This window comes from Podarcis erhardii (genome assembly GCF_964252035.2).
Source record: "Podarcis erhardii genome assembly, chromosome: 16".
NCBI lineage: Eukaryota > Metazoa > Chordata > Lepidosauria > Squamata > Lacertidae > Podarcis > Podarcis erhardii.
The window spans coordinates 5,554,151-5,577,495 of NC_138514.1; the positions used below are offsets into that span (position 1 = coordinate 5,554,151).

The following is a 23,345-nucleotide window of genomic DNA, read 5'->3' on the forward strand; positions in this document are numbered from 1 at the left end:
GAGACCAAATTAAGACTTTCCCCCCCTGATGAGCTATAAGCTGTCTGATTTTTAAACAGGAGATTCTCAATTACAGGGCTGGGCCTACCAAGAGCCAAAGTGAGGCAGGTGCACAAAGCAGCTGATTTTGAGTGACATATAAGGGCAGCAAGTGCTTAATTATTTAATATATTATTATTGCGATTTTTATTACCAGGGGATGAAGGGAGAGGCATTTGTGATATTTTCTGCTGTAGTTACCATAATGACCTGACCAGCCTTGGAAACTTTTCACCTTGACTTGGTGAGAGGCACCATTTGCTGTTCCACCTCAAGCAGCAAAATACCTTCCTCCAACCCTGATTCATTATTTCTAAATGATGCAGAGTACGATGAACAAGTCAGAAACAAAACATGAACAATAATGGAAGTCTATTTAAACACATTTGTATCAGGGCTGGTTTAAAAAAGACAGGAGGGGGAGCCCTGTTAAATGAAGTATATCAAACACCATTAAAGCCTGGAGTTTAGAAAGGATGGGAAATGTAAAAAAAAGAAAGGTACTCTTCACCACATGTGGTGGGAATGTGATAAAGGTTTTCTGGGAGATGATTTATAATGACTTTTTAAAAAAAGGGTTAAAAGTACATTTGTTAAAAAACAAAACCAGAAGCCTTCCTGTTAGGTATAATAGGTGAAGAGTTACTGAGAAAAGATAATTATTTATGTATGCAATGACAGCAGCAAGAGTATTATTAGCCCAGAAATGGAAGCAAGAAGAATTACCAACAAATGAAGACTGGCAGGTGAAACTGATGGACTATGTGGAGATGGTGAAAATGACAGGGAAGATCAGAAACTGAGAAGATCAAGTATTCAAAAAAGACTGGAGCAAATATTTGAATTATTTAAATGACCATTGTAAACACTTAAAATTACTGACAGGAATGTAAAGAGCTTGTAATGGGAAATGTTAATCAAAGGTTTCTCTTTTAGATTTAATTAAGTATTGGTTTATAAGTACAATATGCAGTCAATTTGTATCACAGTAAAAACTCATGGAGGGGCAGAAGGAAGTCAGAGGGTCAAACTGAAGCAGTAAAAATGATGTGAAAAATTGATGTTATGAAAAATGTGAAATATATACAGTGGTACCTCGGGTTACAGATGCTTCAGGTTACAGACGCTTCAGGTTACAGACTCCGCTAAACCAGGCATAGTACCTCGGGTTAAGAACTTTGCTTCAGGATGAGAACAGAAATTGTGTGGCAGCAGCAGTGGGAGGCCTTATTAGCTAAAGTGGTACCTCAGGTTAAGAACAGTTTCAGGTTAAGAACGGACCTCCGGAACGAATTAAGTTCTTAACCGGAGGTACCACTGTATATAAGTAAATATTTGGGGGCTCAGGTGAGTTTCAGGAGGTATTGGGGGGTTCAGACCACTGTGATTTTCATTTCCAGTACACAGGCCAAAAGTCTTACCTCATATTCCCAATGTGCATATTCCCAATGATTAAAGTATTACCTGAGAGATAATGATTATTTTACAAATTGTAATAACTGCAAACCAAAAGCTGTCAGATGGAATATTGTCAGAAGGGGAGGGTGGTGGAATGTTGCATAGAGTTAGAATGAATGACAGGGGTAGAGTGTTGGGGATGACAGTTGAAGAGAGAGAGGAAGAGCTGGCCAGAAATAGAAGCAAGGTAAGAAGTGTGGGTGGTGCTGTGGGTTAAACCACAGAGCCTAGGACTTGCCAATCAGAAGGTCGGCAGTTTGAATCCCCGCAACGGGGTGAGCTCCCGTTGCTCAGTCCCTGCTCCTGCCAACCTAGCAGTTCGGAAGCACGTCAAAGTGCAAGTAGATAAATAGGTACCACTCAAGCGGAAAGGTAAATGGAGTTTCCGTGTGCTGCTCTGGTTCGCCAGAAGCGGCTTAGTCATGCTGCCCACATGACCTGGACAAACTGTGTGCAGAGAAACGTTGGCTCCCTCGGCCAGTAAAGCGAGATGAGCACCGCAACCCCAGAGTCAGCCACAACTGGACCTAGAATCATAGAATCATAGAGTTGGAAGAGACCACAAGGGCCATCGAGTCCAACCCCCTGCCAAGCAGGAAACACCACCAGAGCACTCCTGACATATGGTTGTCAAGCCTCTGCTTAAAGACCTCCAAAGAAGGAGACTCCACCACACTCCTTGGCAGCAAATTCCACTGTCGAACAGCTCTTACTGTCAGGAAGTTCTTCCTAATGTTTAGGTGGAATCTTCTTTCTTGTAGTTTGGAGCCATTGCTCCGTGTCCGCTTCTCTGGAGCAGCAGAAAACAACCTTTCTCCCTCCTCTATGTGACATCCTTTTATATATTTGAACATGGCTATCATATCACCCCTTAACCTCCTCTTCTCCAGGCTAAACATGCCCAGCTCCCTTAGCCGTTCCTCATAAGGCATCGTTTCCAGGCCTTTGACCATTGTGGTTGCCCTCCTCTGGACACGTTCCAGTTTGTCAGTGTCCTTCTTAAACCGTGGTGCCCAGAACTGGACACAGTACTCCAGGTAAGGTCTGACCAGAGCAGAATACAGTGGCACTATTACTTCCCTTGATCTAGATGCTATACTCCTATTGATGCAGCCCAGAATTGCATTGGCTTTTTTAGCTGCTGCGTCACACTGTTGGCTCATGTCAAGTTTGTGGTCAACCAAGACTCCTAGATCCTTTTCACATGTACTGCTCTCAAGCCAGGTGTCCCCCATCTTGTATGGTCAGGGGTCCCTTTACCTTTTAAGAATGGTCAGGGGTCCCTTTACCTTTTAAGAAGACAAAATGGGTCATACAACCTGCATTGGCATTCTGGAGCAAGCTCACCTGATCTACAGCTTCAAAAATAATGTGCAGATTATAGTGTTGTTTGCTCTGGAATCCACACTCCTACCACATACCATTAGCTTGTCTGGACCTTTTCATGGAACCTGAGGAACCCATAAAAATTGTTCAATTGAGGTTAATTGTCTCAGATTCTTTTTAAATAGTTGACCAGTGAAAAAAAGCAATGTAGCTAGCAACTTACCAATAGCAGACCAAAATGCATTCCATTAGGAAAATTTGCTAAGCAAAATTGTGTTTGTTAGGAGGAGTTTGCACTAAATTGCTGGTGAATATTCACTTTTTTAAATACAAATAAATCACATAATAATATGGGAATGGGGAGAACTGAACTTCAGAGTGGAAAAAAGAGAGAGACTGAAATGGACAGGTTTGTCTATCATGGCCTTGCCCATGCTGTTTGATTTAAGACCCTGAGGGCAAAGAACAACGGGTCACCCAGTATCATTGTGATATCAGGTGGTCATTTATTTATTTATTTGGATTAATACCCTGCCCTTTGTCACAAAGAAGCCCAAAGTGGCCCAGGGCCTCAGCCACGTGTCAAATTTGGCTCACTGGGTGAGGAGTGGTTGTAAGGATCTTTGATAGTTTGATCCCAATTCATGATATAATCTTTCTTTCTGGTCCTTCCAGGCCATATGAGCAAATGATTTCATTCCTTGCAGTGGCTGTTGTTGAAGTGGTACTTAACTGGGTTGTGGCAGGATAGGACTAGTAGCGGAGATAATAAAACACTGGGAAGAAAAACATCACTTTTAAAGATTGCATTTTAAGGGTGCTGGAAGCTGCACTCGCAATGTACATAATGATGCCACTTTAAAGCTGGGTGTTATTTGTGATTGCTCTTTAGTAAATAGCATGCTTCTGGGAGCCAGCTGCTTCCTACAATTGCAGCTCCTCCCAATCGATCATCTCCCCCCCCCCCCCAGGAAATAAATTTCCAAGTCTCCTAGGTGGTCCTTCATGTTAGCAATTTGAATAAATAATGCTCCCCAACTTACTGTTAGACGAAGAGAGAGTGACTTGAAAATTAGCACTCTGATCATGCAAAGCATCTTCGGATCACGGTGAGCTGTCAGGAACTTGATGCTGGTAATGGAAGAAAGGCCATGCATTTGAGAGAAGAAAGTGCGAGGTGCTGAGCAAACTGGTACACCGGCCGGATGACAATTTAACGAAGGCAGATAATATTCTTGATACGTTTTCTAATGGCAGGGGGAGGTGGAGCTGCTAGGGCTTCAAATGGTATATTCCAAAGAACATCCACATTCAGAGACCCCCTATGCTGACATCCATACCAGGGAACTGCTGCACTCGCTGTTCTCACAGGGACATCTCAAGGACCATTTTTGGAAACAGGATGCTAGATGATATGGACCTTTAACCTGATCCATCGACAAAATTCTGTGTTCTGACACCAACAAGTGCTTAGAGATACAGATAATCCCAAGTCCAGCGCATCCCTCCAGCGCACCAGAGTCCCATGCTTTCCTATCCATTCCATTCTTATTTTGTCTGGGCTTTTGATATCCGTGTAGTTTCTTGGTAGGGGTGCTGTTTATATATATAATAATTCAATTTTGTAAAGCTTTAAACCTGGTTGCATGGGCTTGGTTGTATTTCTACACTGCTAGCTGAAAACAAATTGGTATGCCTCTGCTCTCTCTCTCTCTCTCTCTCTCTCTCTCTGTGTGTGTGTGTGTGTGTGTGTGCGTTTGTGATAAGGCTGTGAACAGCCACCCTATCTGCCCTGTGGCCCCAATCTGGGAGTCCCCAATCGGGTTTATCCACCCTGGGCCAACATAGGGACCATCTGCCCCAGTCTGGATCCAGTTCCAAGGAGCGTCTCCTCCCCCATCGTTCTGCCCGGACACTGAGGTCCAGCTCCGAGGGCCTTCTGGCGGTTCCCTCACTGCGAGAGGCCAAGTTACAGGGAACCAGGCAAAGGGCCTTCTCGGTAGTGGCGCCCGCCCTGTGGAACGCCCTCCCATCAGATGCCAAAGCGATAAACAACTACCTACCTGACATTCAGAAGACATCTGGGAAGTTTTTAATATGTGACATTTTAGTGTATTTTTCATCTTTGTTGGAAGCTGCCCAGAGTGGCTGGGGAAACCCAGCCAGATGGGAGGGGTACCAATAATAAATTATTATTATTATTATTATTATTATTATTATTATTATTAGTTTGAAGGTGAGGCTAATTTTTTTATTTTTTTATTTTTTATTTTTTTATTTTTATTTTTATTAAAAAAATTAAACATGTGGCTGGGTAGGGAAAGGAAATGTTGCATTTCCTTCTCACCTACTCCCAGGCAAAAACGGGGGGGGGGGGTCGTAAATTTCTGCAAGGAAACCTGCAATGGAGAATCCTGTACCATGTACGATCCGCACCTCTGTTGCATGGAGGCATTCATCCTGCAATGTGCTTCTTTACAAGCAACTTCTCTGCATAGAATACACTTGTAAAGGAGTACCCTGCACCATGCAGGACCAGTGCCTCCACTGATGGAGCCATCAATTTTGCATCACGATGCTTCAGGGAGGAAAGAGAGTCAGGTCTTTCTCCTAGAAAGATGCAGCTGGCAGCCAGGGTAGATCTTGGCCTTTCTGTGAGGTTTTCCAGCCTGATAACTGCCACATTGCCTTGTCTGGTGTCCCTCTCCCCCACCCTACAGCCTTGGATCACTCTGGACCATGTCACTCACCCAACCAGTAGTGATCTGTGACTTGCTGGCTGTGACTTGTCCAAAGCCAGAGTTCCTTCAAATATGCCTAGTTTGGCTTGGGACTGCTAAATTTAACTGTTTAATGTACTTTGAAAGGGAAATATATAATGTGCCTGTGGGGCATGGTTGGAAATTTCCACAAAGCTGCATAAGAGCCTATCAAGTTAATCATTAAGTGAGGCTGTTTTACTGTGCCTCAGTCACAAGTGCTTAGCTCACAGTCATATGAAAAGGATTGTATTACATGTCTATGAATATGCTAATCTGTAGGAATTGGGTGGAGTGTTTTGCTTTTTGTTCCAAGCTACTGAAGAGAATGGGTGTGTGAATCCCTGTCTCCAGCAAACAGCCTCAGGCTAATGGAGGCTGTAAGGGAGAAGAGACAGAGCTTTGATGTTTAGTTTAGAATGCAAGATGTTTGTAATCTAAGTTATCATGCCTTATGCTCAGATCAGTATAAGAAATTATTCAACTAAGTGAATGTAACTTTTATTGTTTTAAGTTGTTTTGAAGTTAAGTTCTGTAAGTAAAGATTTTGAACCATATTTTTGGACTGGAGAATTTTTATTTAAATACAAGAGTCAGTTTTAATTTATCCAATGACTTCTATATGCACAATATTAATAATCTCAATAGGGACTTAGTCATAATAATAAATTTTTATTTATACCCCACCCTTCCCAGTTTAAAAAGCAGGCTCAGGGCGGCTAAAAGCAAATATAAAATATTGATTAAAATGTGACTTTAAAATAGCATAAAACAAGCATAAAATACAACATAAAATGCAGCATCAATATCAATAAAATTCTAAAATTCAAGGGTCATTTTGGAAAGAAGAAAAAAAACCCAGTCAACAGACATCGAATGATCACCAGGGCTAACTGGCCAAGTTGGTCCTACTAGGGCCAGCAAGGAGACCAGGGAAGAATTTAAATGTGGGGTCCCAGAAAGGGTTTATTCATAGAAGAGGAAAGGGAAAAGGGGATAGCGGATCAGGCTAATTCAAATTGAAGGCCAGGTGGAATAGCTCTGTCTTACAGGCCCTGCAGAAGGAGATCAAGTCCTGCAGGGCCCTCGTCTCGTGGGACAGAGCATTCCACCAGGTCGGAGCCATCACTGAAAAAGCCCTGACCCTGGTGGAGGATAGTCTGACTTCTTTAGGGCCCGGGACCTTTAAGCTTTTTTTATTCATGGCCTTGGGGTCCTCTGTGGGACATACCAGGAGAGGCGGTCCCATAAGTACAAGGGTCCTAGGCCACATAGGGCTTTAAAGGTCAAAACCAGCACCTTAAACCTGACCCTATACTCCACCCGGAGCCAGTGCAGCTGACAGTGCACTGGGTGAATATGCTCCCATGGCAAGGACCCTGTGAGGAGCCTTGCTGCGGCATTCTGCACCCACTGGAGTTTCTGGGACAATTTCAAGGGCAGCCCCATGTAGAGAGAGTTGTAGTAGTCAAGCCTGGAGGTGACCGTCACATGGATCACTGTGGCCAGGTCAGACCAGATCTTCAACCAAATCCAGTGAACTACAGCTCCCATCATTTCTGACCATTGGCTAAGCTGTCTGGGGATTATGGGAGTTGAACTCCAGCACAATCTGTGGACTCAAGGTTGAAAAACACTGTGCTAAGGAAAATCTATACAGCTGTAACTGTATGTAGACTTTACTCTTGTTTTGGAAAACTGATCATGCAGGTTTCCAGAATACGTGGAAAGCCTGTGCTTGAAGAGAAGTCTGCTGTTCTCTAACTGAAGATACAAGGACCCTTCTGCCCCATTTTAAACCCAAATGCTCTTTTCCCTACCCATCTACAAAGGCTTCAGCTTCCCTTCTTGCAAGGACACTTTGTTGTACATAGGCTTCTACTGGTTACATACAGGATATATTTCTCTCCCATTTGTGCCCCTAAAGTGTGAAGTTTCTCTCAATCTTTTCATCTCCTTGAATCTCAACAGGGAATGTGCCTAGCCAAAGTACAATACATTATTTATTAGTCAGCAAGTGGGGATGTGAGACTACTGAGTTTAATGTTGACAGTAGCCAAGGATACATGCTTTGCCTAGAAAACAAGGAAGAGCCGGGAATGAACTTTTAAGAGCACAAGGATAAATAGATTACTCTTAGGCATTGTAGCAAAAGTCTCTGGGAAAGTTCCTCTTGCCTCACCATCAACTTCAGCCTTTGATATAAAGGGGAACCAGCAAATTTCAGAGCAATTTATTCAGGCAAGATACATTTCTTGAGAAAGTATTGGGGATTGTTTATATCTACAGAGTTGGCTGCCCCTGTTGAACGCTACTGGGAAGAAAACTCTTCAGCTGTAAGTACATTATGGAGAAAAAGAGGAGTAGATGTTATGGTTGCACGTTAGAAATCTGTCAAGTAGGGTGAAAGTAAAATTTACTTAATGGAAAAACCTAAAGAAGCAAAAAGAATGAGAAGAGCCCTTGCGGTATTGCAAATCCATAGGTCACTTGCAAGTCATATGAACTACAGGTAGGGGATGGGAGAGAAATGTGATTCAGTTTACGCTTAAATGGCAGAGCCATTCTGAAATGCACACTGCTCTGATTTTGCAATGCAGTTATCCAGCCAAGTAATGGGTACAAAAATGCATGTACTAAAGTGTGCCTAAAAGGCATATATTTGTGAAAGGAAAGTCCAAAAATTGCTATTTGGGGGAAATTCTCAGTAAAAAATGTGTCTACTAGGCAACATGGCATTGAAAAAGAATGTATCTTATGTGGAATCCATACTAAAATGATGAAGAATTCCCCTCACACCCAGAAAGAAGATTTAGATGTTATATTTATTTTAAAATGATGAATTAGAATGTGTGCTAATTAGCTGAATAGTGAAGTGTGGGCAGGAAGAATCAATGGTTACATAACGGGTAAGCATCCTGCACCCCCTTTGGAATGTAAGCCACTACATTATTTGCTCCCCAGCCAAGGACTGGAAAAGTGAGTCTTGGGTTATTGAAGCCTGACCTGCACATCCAGACTTCACTGCTCAGTGTTCACCAAGGTGTGCAGGCCAAGTCCTTTTTAGCTCCAAGCCTCCAGGGTGGCAGCGAATTAAGGTCCTACCTTTCCAAATTGGCACCAAATGCTCTACAGTGTGAAGCAGGTGAAAACATGGAGTCCCACATGTCAATGAGGGGCTTCTCCCAAATTCTTACTCAGCCTCATAAAAGGCAACTTGCTAAAGTCCACGTGATAGAGAGAGAAGGCACTGCAAAGGGCAGAAGAGGAGGCACAGCAGCCTTACATACCAAACTAGTTCTTAGCTTTGCCCTTTGGACACTCAGCCCTACATGGTTTCATGCCCCCACCCAGAAGAAGTGACCACCTTTTCCCCGGGGGGGGGGGACCCACCTGTGTAGAAAGTAGGAACAGTGGCATTGCAAGGGTGGTCAGGGGAGGGGCCATGGGTGCCATGTCTGGGGCAGTGACAAGAAGGCACCCCGCGGGGTGCTCGCCCTGCTGCCCCTGGGCATGGCAGCATGAGCAGACATTGCGCTGCCGCAGCCGCATGTGGAGGATCCTCCGTTCGCTGCTGCAGCCGCGAGAAGAGGATCCCGCCACCATCCGTACAGCGCTCAAGCAGCACAGGCGACAAACCACTACATACAACGTATGCGCAGTGTCACATGCATGCGCTGTATATAGCAGTTTGCTGCCAGCGCTGCTCGAGTGCCGTACAGACAGTGGTGGGATCCCTCCACTGCCACTACAGCTGCAAGCGGAGGATTCCGCCGCCGCTGCAGCTGCGAGCAGAGGCTCCCGCCACCATCCGTACGGTGGCAAACTGCTATGTATGGCGCATGCGTGGCATCGCTACGTACACTGTGCATGCATTGTACGGAGCAACGCTGCACATGCAGCCTACGTAGCAATGCTGTGCATGCATCATGCGTAGCGGTGCCATGCATGCGCAGCCGGTGGTTTGCCCTGTCCCAGGTGTCAGTTAGCCTTTGTTCGCTCCTGAGTAGGAACACAATTTTCATGAATGGAAATGTGGAGAACCAAACTTTAAGAAAATGAGAAACCACAAGTGACAGATTTGCCCATCCCTAGTCCCTATGTTCACTTTTAGGCAGGCCATGGCACAGTGTGGAGGCCAGCAGGTACCATGCTCTCGCACTCCTTGCACAAGGGTACTTCTTGAACTCATCCTTGTTCTTTCCTGGGGTCTTATGAGGCAGCAGCTCCTGCCAAGGTAATCCGAGACAAGGAAGTGAAGGAGAGCAGTTAGATCTCATTCCCTGATGGAGGCAAGATTTTCCTTGCTCAGAGGTGCTCAGAGAGCTTTAGTCATGCGGACCAAAGATGGCCCTCCACTCATCTTTATCTGGTCCTCAGTACCCTCCCCAAGCAAAGCCCCCTCCCCTGGGAACACCCCTTGATCCCATGTCCCATCCGTCACCCGTCCTTCTCTATATTCTTCTTGAGTGCTTTTGCACAGCTTTGAATATGACACTGACTCTTGCTTGACTAGATGTGTGCAAACCTCTGTCTTTTGCATGGCTAGAAAGTAGCCTACCATACCAAGGTAAGTGATTTGCCACTTGTGCCTCTGGCCCTGTTAACCACTGGCATGTGGTCCCTGAAAGATTACCCATAAAGCAATGCAGCTGTCAGGCTGGGGGGCGGGAATCCCACCCATGTCCTATAAGCACACCTGTGAGTTTGCCTCTTGAAGATTTAATCAAGATTTGTATTGCTTCATCAGAACATACAATATTTTTAAGAACATTATAAGTTTTCCAATTCTCTGAGGTTGCAGTTCCCCTCCTCTCTATTTTTTCTCACATTTACAGTTAATCTTCTGCAGAAAAATCTATTCATACTACAATTGAAATTCTACATTCTTCAAAGCCAAGTGCTTTTTTAAAACCTCAATTAGAGTGGCTTTAAAACCCTTATTCCCTCATAGCAAAGATCAAAATCGTTCAAGAAATGCTAGTATGTTCCTACCTATAATCACTATTATTTCCTTAATTATGTTATCAAATGAGCACATGCTTCCTCTTAGCAATTTTGTGCATAAAGAGAATTAAGGGTTGACTACAATGCTGCGTTGAGTGTTAATGCTTTTCCTTGGAGTTTGCAGTCGTCTTGGATCATTTCCTGGATCTTTCATTCCTCTCCAACCTCAAGGGAAACAATGTCATTTCTCAGATCATCTGCAGAACTTTAATAAATTGCAACTTTAAATAGAACTGGGAAAACTCATGTAAACAATTCTATGCCATCTGCTTACCAAGCGCTATCGACTTAAAAAGGCATAATCATGGTGCAAAGTGGCATGTATCATATGAGTGGAAGCTGACACACTAGCCCCATTCATGCGCTTTTTTCACATGAGCAAGCCTAAATGTGTGCCGAGGGAGGGATGCATGTCCCACTCTGCCAGCAGCATCTGCATCCCTGCCAAATCCGCCCACGGTTTTTCCACATTGAGGATGAAGATATGGAGACTTCTAAATTATTTTGGTTACATGAACTTTGTTGTTGTTGTTGTTTAGTTGTTTAGTCGTGTCTGACTCTTTGTGACCCCATCGACCAGAGCACGCCAGGCACTCCTGTCTTCCACTGCCTCCCGCAGTTTGGTCAAACTCATGCTGGTAGCCTTGAGAGCACTGTCCCACCATCTAGTCCTCTGTCGTCCCCTTCTCCTTGTGCCCTCCATCTTTCCCAACATCAGGGTCTTTTCCAGGGAGTCTTCTCTTCTCAGGAGGTGGCCAACGTATTGGAGCCTCAGCTTCACGATGTGTCCTTCCAGTGAGCACTCAGGGATGATTTCCTTCAGAATGGAGAGGTTTGATCTTCTTGCAGTCCATGGGACTCTCAAGAGTCTCCTCCAGCACCATAATTCAAAAGCATCAATTCTTCGGCGATCAGCCTTCTTTATGATCCAGCTTTCACTTCCATACATCACTACTGGGGAAACCATAGCTTTTAACTATACGGACCTTTGTTGGCAAGGTGATGTCTCTACTTTGTAATCACAAGCTTTATGTTCTCGAGGTTCCCAGTCATGTGGTGGCTTCGAAACATGTCCCACTGAATGGGGTTAGAAGCCCCCTACAAACCTCCTCGTTCAATGCATGAGGTGAAGCAAGTACACCCAGTGCATGTGGGCAACCCAGGGTCAACCACAACATGTGCTTGTGCAATGGAACTTCCTGTCCCTCTCTTCTCCCAGCCATCCCTGCATCTCCAAAGCAGATTTAGGGGGTTTGTGGGGGGAGAGGGGGTAAGATCTATTGCATGAGAGAGACTTGTTCTGCTTGTGCAATGATTTCGTTGGATGTAGGGATGTTGGAGAATTCCAATGGAGACAGAGGCAGGAGGAGCAATTGCCAGAATTTGAATGTTTCCCCAAAGTCAGGAAAGGAAATCCTGCAAGAGAATTCTTGCAGTATTCACTATGATGGGATCGGGGAAGTTTAAGTCCACAAGTCAAAAGAAACAAAGATAATCAAGCTTGAGACAAAACAAAATGACTGCCTCTGTTTCTCTCTCTCTCTCTCTCTCTCTCTCTCTCTCTCTCTCTCTCTCTCTCTCTCTCTCTCTTTCTCTCTCTTATTGTTGTACAGTGGTACCTTGGGTCAAGTACTTCGTTCCGGAGGTCCATACTTAACCTGAAACTGTTCTTAACCTGAAGCACCACTTTAGCTAATGGGGCCTCCCGCTGCAGCTGTGCTGCCGGAGCATGATTTCTGTTCTTATCCTGAAGAAAAGTTCTTAAACTGAAGCACTATTTCTGGGTTAGCGAAGTCTGTAACCTGAAGCGTATGTAACCTGAAGCGTATGTAACCCGAGGTACCACTGTATTAATTTAATGTACAATCTTTGCTCCAGAAGACTTTACATCCAAAATAAAGCAGTGTATAATAAAACCTTGAGTCTCATGTTTACATTTATACAGCTCTTCTCAGACTCCCTTATTTTGGTATTCCTTGATGTTTGTCTCCTTCTTTTAGTTCCTTATTCTTAATCTCTTAGATCTCATATACAGTGGTACCTCAGGTTACAGATGCTTCAGGTTACAGACTCTGCTAACCCAGAAATAGTACCTCAGGTTAAGAACTTTACCTCAGGATGAGAACAGAAATATCGTGGCGGCAGTGTGAGGCCCCATTAGCTAAAGTGGTACCTCAGGTTAAGAACAGTTTCAGGTTAAGAACGGACCTCCAGAACGAATTAAGTTCTTAACCAGAGGTACCGCTGTATATCTTTAACAATTTTTCAATAAATTCCCTCACCTCCCTCCCCCAAAACCCATTGCTTCCCTCCACCCATGTGCGATCTTCTTTATATACTGTTATTTTGTTGTTGTTGTGTTAACAGCTATTTATGTTTGTTATTTGATATTTGTTACACTATTATCCTATCTCCTTGCACCCTTTAACCTACTTAACCTACTGGTTCCCTTCCTGTTTCTCTGTTTTTTGTGGTGGGCTGTCTTAACAGTACTTTTTTCTGAAATTGTTCTATGGGTCTCTGGACCGCAATAAAGATTTTTTTATTATCAAGTCCACAAAAGTTACCTAAATAATTACATTATTTTCTGCATTGTTCTTGATGTTTCCTTTCCACTTCAAATGCACTGAAATTATTTACATAAATAAACACGTTGCTTTTGCCCACAGAGGATTGTGAGATGAATAATCGTAGACGAGGCTGAATTTTAGTGGAATGGAGCTGGCACTCATTGCAGTGACTATAGGATGGGATGGAAACCGCTGCCTCTTTGCATCTTCAGCTCTGAAAGGGAACCTCGGGGGGTTTGGTTGCTAGAAGTCCAGAACTTCTAATGTGAACTATATATCTATAATTGGATACAAGTCACTAGGGAGGGGGCTGACTCTCAGGCTCTCCCTCTAAACACTTTGCACCCTTATGCATTCCTATGGATACATGAAGAGGGCTTTCTTTTTACTGCCGCTCATGTTCACAGATGTATTTTTGTCAGTCCTCCTGCTTATGAAAATAAATATTACAAACCCCTGGTTTTTAATCATAGTAAATGTTGCATATCTTCTTCATTTGTTGCTTGGCATAAAATCTCAGTCGAAACATCTGGCACACCCACACCCACAATTTAAACTGTTTTGAATGTGTTTATCCATTTCATTCCCTTATTTAAAATACAAAAACGCTGCTTTTCAACATCGCTCAAAGCGGATTAGGCAAAAAGAAAACACAGCATAAAAATTAAATGACTAAAATTAAATCGTACAATATAAACGATAGAGTAACCCCAGGAAGTCACAGACTGGCCCCGTCTTGTGTGAAAAGAGAAAGCCATTTTACCTGTCATGATTTTCCCCTCTGTGAATTCTGGGAACTGCAAAGAGTGCGGAGGCTTCTGTGCAAGGTGCAGGAATTTATTTCCTATCTATATTTTATATTTAATTTTTAAAGATGTTTTAACTGTTGCATTTCTTGTTTGCTACCCTGAGCTCCACTGGGAAGAAGGGTGGGAGATAAATTCAGATGATGGTGGTGGTGGCAGCAGCGTAGCTAGCTACTCGGGTGCCTGGTGCGGGGGCATGTCCTGCAAGTGGGGGTGGGGCGAAGCCGCTCCGATGCTTGGAGCCTCTCTGCTGCCTCCCCCCACAGCTATAGGGTGGCTGAGGGAGAGGCAGTAGGCAGACGCAAGTCCCACACTGCCGTTTCAGGCAGCGCAGAACCTACAGGTGCCTAAAAAGGTGTTACTCCTAAAGGTGTTACTCCTAAAAAGTTTCGTGAGCCCATTTCTTTTCTTTAAAAAGCTCATTTTGTCACACACACCCTCAGTGATGACACTCGGGGTGGACCGCACCCTCCGCAGCTCCCTTCCTCCGCCACTGGGTGGTGTGGATAATGAACTGCATATATCAACAGCAAATATGGACGATGGTGGTGCTGTGGTCTAAACCACTGAGTCTCTTGGGCTTGCCGATCAGAAGGTTGGCAGTTCGAATCCCCACAACGGGGTGAGCTCCCATTGCTCTGTCCCAGCTCCTGCCAACCTAGTAGTTCGAAAGCATATCAGAGCAAGTAGATAAATAGGTACCACTGTGGCGGGAAGGTAACCGGCGTTTCTGTGCACTCTGGCTTACGTCACGGTGTTCCATTGCTCCAGAAGCGGTTTAGTCAAGCTGTTCACCTGACCCGGAAAGCTGTCTGTGGACAAACGTCGGCTCCCTCGGCTTGAAAGCAAGATGAGTGTAGCAATCCCATAGTTGCCTTTGACTAGACTTAACCATCCAGGGGTTCTTACCTTTTACCTATCAACAGCAAATGGTCAAATTTTGTTCTTTTCAAAAAGATGTGTTTTTCAAGAGAGAAATGTGTTTTGGTTCATCAGCAGTGAATGTTTTGCCTTCTCCTTTGTTTATCCAGTCAGGGATCAGTGAAATGAGACCATGGTGTCTCTTTATTGATAGTACTTCAGGGATTCTTCCAAGCCCATCATCTCTAACACATGCTTCATGAAGGATTTCCAGTGCACCCAGATTCCCTCTGTGGGGAGAATATCCCTGCCCTGGTGCGGAGAAGGGGCATCAATTGTGCTTGAGGCGTCATCCTCAATGAATGTAAGAGACTTAATTTTTCAAGTTCCCATTCACAGAAGATAAGTGTTCCACGACACACCATTTGGCAATCAATTGCTTCTTCATTCCTCATCAGGGTACCCAACATCATCTATAACTTGCTGTTGTAACAAAAGATTAGCAAGCTGTTGCAAGCTCCATTCCTACCAGGTGCTGGTATAAATTATCCTACCAGCAAGCAGACTCTCAGCTTTGGCCATATGTTCATGGAAACAGCAAGGCAAGGAAGAGTGTGCAGGACTGACGCAAGGTGATAGATGTGGAATTTTTGGAATGCATTACTACAGCACCCAAAGAAGGGGGAAACCTGGTTGGAAACAGAAGTGTCTCTTGGTATTCGCTGCACATATGGGATAATAATAAAAAAATCCCCAAATAACACTGCTGCATCTTATGAGTTATTAGATATAGTGGAGCTGTTAGAAAGATATGATGGGTAGTCTATCTGGAGAATGCAGCATAGCAGGAAATGGACAAGAACAAACACTGCTTCCATCATATAATGCAATATTCATGTGCATTAATGCAGTGTCTCAAATTTGCATAGGAACTTTTTCTAAAATCAAATTTATATCCTACCCTTCCTCCCAAAGGAGCTCAGAGTGGCAAACATATCTGTAACGAAGATTAAATAAAAATTTTAAAAAACCATTCAAAGCTAAACAAAAAAACAATGAAATGCATGCAACCCATTACCGGTAGGTGTCTGAATAGGTCCATAGAAACAGAAACTGAGGTTGCTGGGGGCAGGGGTTTTATAGGTCAAAATGAAGACAAGACAGCATCTTGGGATAAAAATGGCCACCACTTTATTGATTACAGATGTCAGTAGGCTTTTGCAAAATGATTGGGTATGGATCCTGAATTGACCTGCCCATTTGCTGCTTGATTAACCCTTCAGGGTCAATTCTGGATTTAAAGATCACTCTATGACTTGAATCGGTTCTGGGCAATCCCTCCAGGACACCATTGGGGAAGGTCTATGACCTTTTAGCCCCTTTCTGGGTATTTGTACAGAAACGTTCCCCTGGCCCCTTTACTGGGGTACCCTGACCAGAGCAGGGGGGGGGGCTGGTCTCCTACCTGCCCCCTTTTACTGGACTAAGGATCCAGTAATGCCTTTTCCACCAACAATTTGTGATGGTTTCTACGAGGTAAGTGAAACCTCCAAACAGGCCCAATTTTGTATGCAGGTGAAATCCTCCCTTGCCCTGAATACAGCGACGGAAATGCTCCATAGCAAGATCTTAGGTACACCCTGCCCAGTCACCCCGGGCAGGGCCAAAATTATAGGGTGAAACATCCAATTTTGACTGTGCTGATGGCTTAAATGAGATTGGGGTGGACCTGGTTGAAGCCAGGTGGCCAGCCAAGGAGATCCGCCCCTGCAATTCCTGCCTCCACACTACCCTGTTAATTGGGCTAACAATGATTTGAAAGGTAATTCCCACGTAGCCTCCCACATGGTTTCCTGGCATGCTAATGATGTCTGTTGACCACACAGGATTAAAGCATTCACACACACACCCCAGCTCATCTGTGGCTGCACTGAGACGGAGTAGCTGCTGCCTTTTTGTCAAGAAGCATTTAAAATAGTACAATTATGGCCCTTTCCTAATGTCAAGAAAGCAGAGAGTTCCATTTTATGAGTGCTGTCACACTAAAGTGAGTGCAGCCATCAATAGAAACATGGGAAGAGGCTTTATACTGAGTCAGACCTTTCTGCTCTGTTTCATTCAGTACAAAAGATCTCCATGATTCCAGGCAGTGGTCTCTTCCAGGCAAACCTGGAAATCCCAGGGGTTGATCCAGAGATCTTTGTGCAAAGCTGATATTCTTCCATTGAGCTTTGACCCCAAAAATTTAGCCTCGTACTGTAGGTTAGATACCCCCCCCCCATACACATGTCTATTCTCCATCCACACAGGACTGTGTCATTGTCATAATTCAAGGACATTCCTGCCAGGCAAAAGCACCCAAGGAAGGTGGAAAACAGAGAATGTGAGGGGTGTTTGGTGGGAGAGAGAGGATGTAGCCTGGAGACAATCTCAGGGCCCAAATAATGAAGCCCAGAGGAGTCCATTCCTGAGGTTCCCCACCCCTGCATTAACAGAAATGGGAGAGATTGATTCCACCTCTGTTAGCCATTTCTGAACACTCAGACCACTACAGACCCCCTTTTTCTGTTTAAATCAGGGATGGGGAGCGTAGGGCCCAGGGGCTGAATGTGGCCCTTTAAGACTCACACTGTGGGTCTCAGTACTCTCATCTCCTCACTATAAGCCTGGCTGGAATGTGTCCTTGAACTATGATCATGCATCTTGCTTGCCCGAATGGGGAACAGAGAAGGGTGTGCAAGTGTGTGTAGAAACTAGCCTACTGCAGAAAGGTAAAACTTGGCATTCTTTACTCCACCTACGTTTGCTTCTGGCCCTGCCCAATTATGGCACTTGGGCCTCTGGAAGGTTCCCTGTAAGGGCATATGGCCTGTGGGTGCACAAAGATCCCCCAACCCACTTTAAATAAAGGTTATACCTTATACCACTGTTTATCCAATTACCAGTGTTTTGCCTCTTCCAGGTGTGGGCACAATTATCTACTTGAAATCAAAATTTGCCATGTACTAAAAGGTTAAAACCCACTTTCCCATTATTGTTCCCCACCCTTCCTTCTTGCTATTTGGAGCTTGTAAACATCATCACTGCAAACAAAGTCCCTGATTAAATGCCAAATGAATTCATGTGAAAACAAATAAATTAGGAGCAGCAGATTGCTTGAAATGATTCCTCTGCTAATGCTGCAGTTGTCGCATGGGGGCTTGTGAAGGTGGAAGGCTCAGCTTGTACACCAAGAAAATATGCTATTCTGATTAGCAACCTGAAGCTGGTTTTCGAACAGGGCGCTGTGGGAGGGGTGTAGCTTAATTTATATGCAACTTTTCCACAGTGGACGATGCTCAAAACAACTCACAAGGACAGAAAAACCTGTCAGCTTCTCTCATTTTCCCAGTCAAATTCAGTTTGTGTCATGAGTCCCACAGGATATTCCTGCATTGCAGGGGGTTGGACTAGATCATCCTCAGGGCCCCTTCGAACTCTACAATGTTATGATTGAATGATACACATTTTTGCACATATTACTTGGCTGTAAAACTGCACTGCAAAGTTTGGAAAAATCAGGGTTTGGGTTTTTTCTGTGTTTTAGGTTGTGTGTTGTTTTGGGAAGTGTAAATAAGAGTCTGTATTAAAATGCAAACTGAACTGAATCTATCCATTATCTATTTTCCCAAAAGACATTCGAGACAGAGAGGAAAGAGACATAAATTTTGTGTGTGTGTGTGTGTGTGTGTGTGTGTGTGTGTGTGTGTGTGTCAGTGTAAAGGCAATGCATTACAAAACATCACAAATCCAAATGAGGCAAATTAAACAAGTCTCATTCAATTACAGATGGGTAGCCGTGTTGGTCTGCCATAGTCAAAACAAAATAAAAAAATTCCTTCCAGTAGCACCTTAAAGACCAACTAAGTTAGTTCTAGGTATGAGCTTTCGTGTGCATGCACACTTCTTCAGATACACTGAAACAGAAGTCACCAGACCCTTCTATATAGTGAGAAGGTGGGGAGGGGTATTACTCAGAAGGGTGGTGGGAATATCACCCATTCCCACCACCCTTCTGAGTAATACCCCTCCCCACCTTCTCACTATATAGAAGGGTCTGGTGACTTCTGTTTCAGTGTATCTGAAGAAGTGTGCATGCACACGAAAGCTCATACCTAGAACTAACTTAGTTGGTCTTTAAGGTGCTACTGGAAGGAATTTTTTTATTTTGTTTAGTCTCATTCAATATTATCATGAAATAAGAATATATAGAAACAGAAGCAAAATTAACAGTAACAAATAAATACCCAATAAACATTAGCCAGTATGCAATAAGCACTATCCAATAAGCATCCCAGGCACATACCAGCATTGAATGATAACATACTTCCAATATGCTATCTAGATTCTCAGCAACTAGAAATAAAGCCAGGTTGCATTAAAAATAGAAGTCATGTCACTTCTGCATCCAACTGATACTTAAAAGCACCCCAAATAAAATAGAATCTCACTGCCTCTTTTCAGAGGTAAATGGGGTGACCAGCATTCTAACCACAATGTGCCTTTCCAAAATGGAACCCACAAATCCACCAGCTGCTAAAATAGGTCCAGGAAGAGCTTAATAAAAACATAGAGTTCTGCTAGTTCGGAATTCGGGTCCATCAAATGCACTGTCTTGTTTCCAACCATGGCCAAGCAAATTGCCCAAGGTCTCAAACTCTACCACTATCATGTCCTCCAACATTTCTTCGATGAAAATAGGGACATCCTCTTCAATTATTATTATTATTATTATTATTACCCTGCCCGTCTTACTGGGTTGCTCCCACCAATCTGGGCAGCTTCCAACATATATAGGTAAAGGAACCCCTGACCGTTAGGTCCAGTCACGGACAACTCTGGGGTTGCGGCGCTCATCTCGCTTTATTGGCCAAGGGAGCCAGTGTACAGCTTCCGGGTCATGTGGCCAGCATGAACTAAGCCGCTTCTGGCGAACCAGAGCAGCACACGGAAACGCCGTTTACCTTCTCGCCAGAGCAGTACCTATTTATCTACTTGCTCTTTGACATGCTTTTGAACTGCTAGGTTGGCAGGAGCAGGGACCGAGCAACGGAAGCTCACCCCATCGTGGGGATTCAAACCGCCAACCTTCTGATCGGCAAGCCCTAGGCTCTGTGGTTTAGACCACAGCACCACCTGCATCCTTTCCAACATATATAAAAGCATAATAAAACATTAAAAATTAAGAAACTTCCCTATACAGGGCTGCTTTCAGATGTCTTCTAAAGGTTGTATACTTATTTATCTTCTTGGCTTGTGAGTCGCATGACCTCATACCCTCCAATGTCTCTCCAGTGAAAATAGGGACACCCTAAGGAAAAGCGGGACATTCCAGGATCAAATAAGAAACTGGGACAGCTTCTGTAAATCTGGGACTGTCCCTGAAAAATAGGGACACTTGGAGGGTCTACATGACCTGTGGCCACAGCATGCCCTCGGGCTGTGAATGCGCTTGTCCAATGTTCGGTGGAGGTTGGTCCATTAGGGCAGAGGGGGTGCTGCCAGCCCCCACCTCCCTGCCTTCTTATTTACAACTAGTGCAGGGGGGGCACTGGCTGTCTGCTTCTTCCTTAGACTATGGGTTGCACTCGTAGAACTCAGCATGGAGGAGGAGGGCGAAAACAAGAATAGGATTTCCTCTGGCTATCATTAGTCTGGCTTCACTTCCTGTGGGCCCCCCTTCCTTCTGCCCCACCAGTACCAATGAGCACCACCCACCACTGTTTGTGCCAAGGGTAGTAGGGGAGGAGCAAACAGCTGCATAAGCCATGCTGGCTCATTGTCTCCAGTCACGTGCTTTAAATATATGGTGAACACGCCAAAGCCGATTTATTTTAAGATGTGAATCTCGCTTATTACTCTGATGTTTATGTGGGAGATATTTCCAGTGGATAGTGCCCAATATAATAGAAAGATTAAAAGCAGAGTGTGGAAGTGGGTAAAACAAATGAATTTTAACAAACAAACAGTGAAGCACATGGTACATTTCAATAACAGGGTAAATTGACTCCAGCCTTTGCAAGAGTGGAGATGTTACAGACGGTGTGAAAATAAATTGGCTAACCTGGTACCTAGGAGTAAAATTGTGCAGGAGCATTTCAATAAATCTCAGGGAAATGAGATGTATAGGCTCGCTGCAAATTGTGCAGTTTCCACGTTCTTTTAAATGGTATTGGCTATGTAAACAAGATCCTGTACATTTCAGCTTTTGGGTTGCCGTTGTTATTGAATAAAAAAAACATGGAATGGGAAGTAGAAGATGATGAATTAGCAGGAGTGCTTTTGCCATTAATTGGCAAGGTTTGCTTTCGTTTCCACAATTCCAGGTGCTATTTCAAGAGCTCGGCTTGTTAGACACTTTGCTCGGTTGCCGTGCAGAAAAGTGGATGATATATGAACACCAGGAGTGGAAAACGGGAGATGCGGAAAATGTGTTGAAGATGGATCTGGAAAGAGACAGATGGCAACTCATACGAATGCCACAAAACCTGTTTATCACAGGAAAATCCGTACATGCGGACAAAGCCAGGCATGCCACTTTGTAGAGGTAGGAACAGCAACCCAAAAACTGATTCTTATCTCAGCCTGCCAAAGCTCACCCCTGGCGTGGCTGTCACCAAATGTTTAAACTGATAACCCCCTCTAAAGCAGCTTGGATTTTTTATGTTTAAATTTGCTCTCCCAAAACGTTGGAGGGTATGACATCAAGGTCTGTGGTTTCAATGAATAATGCCTTCCAGTCCTGTGTAAGGTGACAAAGAATAACAGAATTGTAGCATTGGAAGGGACTCTGAGGGTCATCTAGTCCAACCCCCAGCAATGCAGGAATAACACATATGTAGTGGTGGCTGGTGCCCTTTGGAACCAGTAGAAAAGAAGCCAGGGAGCCCAAACTGTCAGTTTAGGCAGAGCCAACTAATTCTAGTTTTGTCCCCATTCTCTTCCCTGCTGAATTCTGCAAGGGCAACTCATAGTAAGCAGCAGGAAGCAGAAAAGCTATGCCAACCCTGGGCTGGTTGTAAATAAGAAAATAGGTAGGTGGGGACTGCCCAGAGACATATTGAGGTTGCCCAGGGCATAATGCCCCAAATTCCCTAATGGACCAACCTCCAACATAAAGAGGTGCCTTCTCCCAGGTCAGACCACTGGTCCATCTATTTTAGTATTGTCTACACTGACTGGCAACGGCTCCTCGGGGTTTCAGACAGGGGACACTGGCAGCCTGTAAAGGCCAGGGATTGCATCTTGGGCCTATCTCCATGCAAAGCAGGTGCTCTACCTCTGAGCTGTGGCCCTTCCCAGGTGACATCTGCACTAGGGGTGGGGGACTAAATTTGTCAGAGCATGTATTGGATTCATCTTCTCCTAGTTTGCTGGAGGAGATGTCTCCATAACTGTGCCATTTGTGGGGCAGGGTGCCCCACCTCATTACTCCCTGCTTCCAAAGCAGCCAATTTAAACCAAGGGATGACCACACTCCAAAAAAAAAAAAAAGAAAGAAAGTGAAACAAACTCAAGTAATATGACACAGCCCCATTAGCTTAGGTCGCTTGTCCTAGTTTGTTATCCAGATAAGGACTATTGGTTTGTATTCTTGGAAGATTTAAGAGTCCCATCTGCTCGTCCACAACAGCCTATTGAGTCCCATAACTGGAATTCAGTTTGGGGCATTGATAAAAAATCAAATCCAAAAAGAGATAGAGGCAAATCATATCGTCCTGCTGGTTTTATTTAAATACCTACGTACCTGCTCTCTTCCTTTCCCACATCTTGTTAAAATGTGGGTGATACAGACTAAACCCAGAGCCAAGGTCAATTGACTTCTTTGCTAGGTGGATTATCACGATGTCTGTTGATCAGCCAGAGATTTGGGATCATTAATGCTTCATTGCCTTCATTGATTTTTGTTAAGTACACTATCAAGGAGGCACTTCAGTGATTTGAGTGTATTGAAAGAAATGTCTGATTTTCTAAAATTACCCAAATCTCCCCCCCCCACTTGCCTGCCACCCTCTTCACAGGCCACTCTTCAAATTCTGAAAAAGGTTTGGCATGGCACAAATTTTCAGGGATCTGTGCTCTGGTAACCTCTAGGCTATATTATTACAAGGTGCTGTCCATGGGGCTGCCTCTGAAGATGGTATGGAAACTTCAGCTGGTGCAGAATTCGGCAACCAGGTTGCTCACCAGGGCAAGACATATTACACTGATCCTGGTCTGACTGCACTGGCTGGCAATGCATTTCTGGGCTAAATCCAAAATGCTGGTTTTTTGTTTTGTTTTAATAGTTAATACATCAGTTCATTTCAACTGACCATCTTTTAACAATAGTTGAAAAATTACAAAACATCACTTTAAGTTGGTCAAATTTTGATATTTAACTTTTATCTCTTTATCTCTTTCTTAGCAAATCAAAAAGAAAAAGACCAAAAGAAGAGGGTGAGAAAAAAGAAAGGAGAAAGAGGAAAAGGGAAAGGGAA

General features: G+C 44.0%; 1 long non-coding RNA gene across 1 annotated transcript; it reads left to right on the forward strand.

Moving 5' to 3' along the window:
* Positions 1–1,371: 1,371 nt before the first annotated feature.
* LOC309331313 lies at positions 1,372–23,345 on the forward strand. The gene is made up of 3 exons (XR_014151810.1): positions 1,372–1,684; positions 21,192–21,412; positions 23,273–23,345. It is a non-coding gene; the product is annotated as an uncharacterized lncRNA (long non-coding RNA).